The sequence below is a fragment of the Erythranthe guttata genome, chromosome 2 (genome assembly GCF_056151865.1).
Source record: "Erythranthe guttata isolate IM_541 chromosome 2, IM_541, whole genome shotgun sequence".
In the NCBI taxonomy this organism is placed as follows: domain Eukaryota; kingdom Viridiplantae; phylum Streptophyta; class Magnoliopsida; order Lamiales; family Phrymaceae; genus Erythranthe; species Erythranthe guttata.
In genome coordinates this window covers 9,345,174-9,351,173 of record NC_142534.1, presented here as the reverse complement: position 1 = coordinate 9,351,173, position 6,000 = coordinate 9,345,174, and the positions used below count along the sequence as shown (strand labels likewise).

The following is a 6,000-nucleotide window of genomic DNA, read 5'->3' as shown; positions in this document are numbered from 1 at the left end:
CCATTTTCTAATTTGCAGGTGCCTACACTTACGTTTCTGAGCTATGGAAGAAGAAGCAATCCGATGTGATGCGGTTTTTGCTTAGGGTTCGCTGTTGGGAGTACCGTCAGCTTCCCGCTGTTGTACGTGTCACCCACCCCACTCGCCCCGACAAGGCCCGCCGCCTCGGCTACAAGGCCAAGCAGGTACGCAAATCCTTTTTTTTACCCTTCGCATGAACTTAAATCTATGATGAACCGTTTGTTTAGTCCCTTGAAGAAATGCGTATGTGTTTGTTTATGATCTGGTATATCTGTTGTCTCCAATTTTGGGGTTTGAGAAAGCGGCTTCATTTTTGTTTTTTGTCAATCAACTGTTGTTAGATTTGTGATTGTTAATTTCAAGAGTTAATGTTATCTCTTATACTAAACCATGTCGAAACCTTAAAAATAACGGATTTTTCTAAATGTCGTTTAAGAATTTGAAATGAGTTTCGTCGTGGGACGAACAAGATATATACTGTTTACTAATCCTTAATTATCGAATGTTATATTCCATAACATTCGATAATTCAAGAAAAAATTAAACTACTGACTTTCGAACGATTATTGAAACTCATTGTTAACAGTACGAAATAAACTTAAACTCGTATATGTGTTCTAGAAATGCTTATATACTTGGCTCAAACTCGTATTTGTGTTCGATTAGAAGAAAATGTTAAACTGTAAAAAAAAAATAATCGACAGCAGCTCTGATTTGTGCTATAGTTTGTGTCCGATTTAGTTAAAGTATGATAGGCTTACAAAATTCAAATTAAATTCAAACACAACTTTAAAAATTGAAAGCTTTCCCGTTGAAAATTAAAAATTGATGTCAATTAAAAATTGAAAGCTTTCCCGTTGAAAATTGAAAATTAATGTCAATTAAAAATTGAAAAGCTTTCTCGTTGCGACTACTACCTTAATTTAGTTTTAGTTTATGAATGTAACTTTGACTTGATAGAATAATTGTGATTTTAATAATTGTGACCCTTCCCAATTTCTAGGTATAATTGTTGCCCACACTTGCAGATTAATTCGTCTTATCTATTGCTAATCTTGTGTTATATATGTTCTTGCAGTATATTCTTGATGTTTTATATTGGGTTTAAGTTTTTGTACTCGGACTTGCAGGGGAATTGATAAATGTATTTTTCTCATTAAGTGGTCTTGGTAAAAAAAAGACCACTTCTTATGGCCTCCCGTCGCCGCTGGGCCCCTTCTTTATTTCCATTTGTCTCCATAAATTTTGATGCACATGGGCAGAGGTTACCCTTCAAAGGGTATTGTTAGTCAAGAAAAAAATAGTGGGGGAGAAACTCCCATGGAAGAGAAGAAGAACCAGAGCTTCATTTCAATCAATTTCTAGTTTGGGTAAGTTTCAAAAGTTCAATTGAGTCATTAAGTTTCAATTAAGTTAAATTGAGTCCTTACAACAATTGCAGGAAACCCGAGAAACAATGCAAGAACAAAATAAAGTTAAAGATGCAAAAGTTGATCGATTAGAAGAGCAATTGCAAGAAACCCGAGGTATTTTGAACACCTTGCTCGACCGTTTTAATAGTGGAGTATGAACACGGGATGAAATTAGTGTGCCTCTTCAACTAATACATTTATGGTTTCAAGTTTTTATGTAATTTTTGAATTGATGTTGGTGTTGTATTTTGATATTTAATTGGTAATCGTGGTTTTTAATATTTTTGAGTAAATATGGTTTTGGTTTTTTTTTTTTTATTTAATTTAACAGCTGATTTTATTTTGTAATAGAAAATAATTAAAATAAATAAACTAATTAAAAAAAAAAATGTTTGCGACGAAAAAAAATCGTCACAAACAAAAATGAGTACTTGAGACGAAATATAATTCCGTTAACGTCGCCAAATTAATTAAAGCCGGGCGACGAAAAAACTATTTAGTCGCCAAAAGATTCAATGAACTTGCGACCAAATATGAAATTTCGTAGCAACAACGTGCGACGAATATGTATTATCCGTCGCGAAAAATAAATAAATATCTTTTTCAGAAAATACGGTTTTAGCGACAAAATGTTTTTTTCGTCGCCAAACTTGGCGACGCAATTGTATTTTCGTCGCTGACTTTGCGACGGGGCATTTTGCGTCGATTTTGGACTGATTTGGCGACGAAACTAAAACGTCGCTAACCGTGATAAAACGTCGCTAGGAGATAAAATTCGTCGCGAATTTTCGTCGCCAGTCTTGCGTTTTGGCCTAGTGAAAAGAAATATTTGAAATCTTCCATTTCAGTCATCCCACATACAATGCAAGATCCAGAGCATTGAATGACTTTGATTGATTCCATACATGCGACGCACATACATGGATCGAAATTATGGTCAAAATACGCGTTGCAAAGAACACATAGTTTGGACTGAGCGCAAACAACTGTTTTGATCGCCATAAAGTACGAACGACTTTGTATAATAAACAGCATGAAAAAAAATAAAAAAAACCATATTAAAATTAACAACCCAAAAGAAAGAACGACAAATAATACTCATATGTATATATAAAAATAATTATGAATATAAAACTATGCATATATAATTAAAAAAATCTATAAGAAAGGATATATAATTGACAGGGTTTTTTTTTCTTTTTTTTTTGGGTACATGATATTATAGATTTTCTGGTGCTGCAGTATCTTGTTTTCACAACCGAATACGACTTTTATATAGAAACCTTTCATTTCGTCCTATTGACCCTTAGGTTTAGTGCTTGATATATACTCGATCGGAGCAATTAGCAAAAATAATAGGGTGATTTTCTTCGAGTCATGGTTTATGGATTATCGTTTTGAACTCGAACAGCAAACTTGTTGTTATTGTATCAAGAAAAGAACTACATTTTATATATGTATGTTATTATAGAGGAATTATGTTGGTGTATTTACTTGTTTTGATGTTGAAGTTTCATATATACTTGATTTAAGCTCCCATCAGTTTTTATTTTCTTCCGAATTTATTGGAAAATCAAAATTAAAAAACTTGTTCAAAAATGATTATTTATTATAAATATATTGTAATATTGTTATGATAAATATTTTTCGGGACTTTTTTTTTTGTATTATTTTATTTAAATGTTTAATTTAAATAGTTATGTGAATTTGTAATTTAAATATACATTTGAATAATTTCTAAAATTTTAGTTTATTTGAATAATTTATTTTTTTTTTTTCTGTGAGAACATTTTGCAATATCCAAATAAAATTTGAATAATATATGATTTGTTAGTGCATTACAATTATAAATACGTTTTTTGTATTTTTAATTCCTTGCAAATATAGAACAATTTATATGTTTCGTTAGTACATTATAATTAATAATACAATATTTTTTTTTAATCAATAATTATGTATATTCTCTCATTCGGTTACCTATATTGGATTAGATTGGATAACATGAGATTTGATTAACTCCCTACTGACTAATTAATTATTTAGTTAGTAGCATGTTCGGTTTCTTAGATTAGATTTTCTACTAAATTTGTTAAAATCAGTTATTATATATGAATTGTCTATAAAACCACTTAGTTTACAATAATAAAATATATTATTAAGGATAAAATTGTATTTTTCATTTTTAGTCACCCCCTATTAAATTAATCTCAGAGAGAGGGGTGCTACTAATTTAATGAAATAGTAGCATTTAATAGCGGACTTTGATTTTAGTAGCGGGTTTGAAAAAGTGTGAATCTTACCAATCAGACATGTTATTAACCTCTACTATTTAGTCAGTAGCACCTTATTTACAATTCGGATTATGAATATTGTTTTATTTTGAAATATAAAAAGACTTGAAAAAAAATATTTAATATAAGTAATTTTCATAACTTAAATAAAAAAAATAAAAATCGTTTGAATAATTAAATAATTAATTAGACCTAAAATGGAAGAATATTGATAAGGCTACGGTTATTTGCAAGCCCATTTTTTTATTAGTTCAAAACCACATAAAAGAGTTTATTAGTTCAAGTCCGTAAATTAATTTAATTTTATTACATCAAGACCAAAGATGACAAATATACCCTTATCCACAAATAATACTCAAATACAAATAAATCCTATTTTTTATTTGTTCAAGACCAAAAATCAAAAAATAAAAATAAATAAAAAACAAAAAGAAAATATCACGACTGCCGCCGCGACGCCGACCAACGAGACTTCCACCGCACCAGTGACCCACCCACCGCACCATTACCACCACCGCACCACCACCAACAAGTACCACCAACAAGTAAGTCCTTTTTACTAAACTTTTGTTTGTAAATTCGAAAACATTAATCGAGCATCGATGTCCTTTTTACTAAATTTTTATTTGTAAATTCAAAAACATTAATCGAACATCGATTCTTGATAAATATGTATGAATGAACATTAATCTATACTTATTTCTTGTTGGGTTGCAATGATTTGGCCGATTTTGGAAAAAAAAATTAAGATTGAAATTGGGTTTTTTTATTTATTTTTCGTTGGTTTCCCAAATCGGTTTATTCAGACCGATTTTGTCCACGAAAATTGGCGTCATAATGCCGATTTTTGTTAACCAAATCGGCGACTTTACAAGTCAAAATCGGCGTTGTAATGTCGATTATTGAGTACAAAATCGGTTTTCGGATACCGATATTGTTTGGATTTTTTTTTCTTCTAAATAATACATTATATATTTGGTTAATTGATATTTTTTAAATATTGAAACGAAAATGTTTATCACCATTCGGTGGCGTCTACCACTCCTTTAACGCAATCGAGTAGAGCTTTCCGTGTCTCAAATATTTATTCGTTAGATAATTCATTTGAATAATCCTCCATCAATCCCCTAGGTTGATGCACGAAAGTATGAGAAAACGGTCTTAAAAAAACAAAGATAATAAAATCGGTATTTAAAAACCGATTTTTGTAGTGCAAGTTGGCATGACAATACCGATAATACAAAAACAAATCGGTGTTGTCATGCCGATTTTTACTACAAAAATTGGTTTTTAAATACCGATTTTTATTAAAATAATCGGACTGTGGTTACCGACTTTAGTAACAAAAATCGGTATTTGCAGACCGATTTTTGGTGTCGTCGAATTTTTTTCCCAACAAAAAAAAACGACCAAAAAGCAAAAATAAAAGTTTAAAACATATTTCATTGTGTTCTCCACTCTCGTAAACCACTATATCATTGTTTTCTGGTTCCATCATGAATGTTTGGTATGTATTTAATAATTTTGGTGTGTAGGATTTCTTGGTGGGTTTGTGAAGAAGAAGGAGAAGAAGGAGATTTTTAAGTCGTGAAATGAAGAAGAGGGGTCTCTGGATTTATGTATTTTATTTGGTCTTGCACAAAGGACATGATTTGTTTTATTTTTTAATGTTTTGTATTTTTTATGTGATTTTAAATTTCATTAAAGGTAAATTATTATTTTTATGTTGGAGGTCTTGAACTAATAAAGTATATTAAAGTATGAGGGGCTATTTTAGTCTTTTACAAAAATCTGGACCATGTGTGGATTTTTTTGTAAAAGAGTTTATTTTTTGGATCTCTTTATCAATAAATACCCATTGATGAGCTTATTTGTAAAGACCCATATATATATATATGTCAGGAAGTGAGCGGTCCATATATATTATTTTTGATCCATGTATAATTTTATTATCCATTGTTTTTTGTTAGTAGAGATTGGCATGTGTTTGTGTGCTATGATGACAAAGAATGAGTGAGATTAAGATTTGATGTTTTGTTTTAGTGTATCATGAAATGATTTATTTGTTATGCTGCATCCAAATAACAAACATGATAAACCGTATGTATCAAGTTTTATTTTTCTTTATATATTTTGGATTTGTAGTGAAGTTGGAATATTGCATGAAATATGAAAAGTTGTAATGCATAGTTAAGGGTGTTAATTTAGTTTTGCATGGTTTTATGTACGGGTACACTACATCCATGTATATTAATTTTTTTATCAATGTATCATTA

General features: G+C 30.2%; 1 long non-coding RNA gene across 1 annotated transcript; it reads left to right on the top strand.

Moving 5' to 3' along the window:
* The first annotated feature begins 929 nt into the window (after positions 1-929).
* LOC148772277 (uncharacterized) lies at positions 930-1,728 on the top strand. The gene is made up of 2 exons (XR_016030077.1): positions 930-1,391; positions 1,463-1,728. It is a non-coding gene; the product is annotated as an uncharacterized LOC148772277 (long non-coding RNA).
* The last annotated feature ends 4,272 nt before the right edge of the window (positions 1,729-6,000 follow it).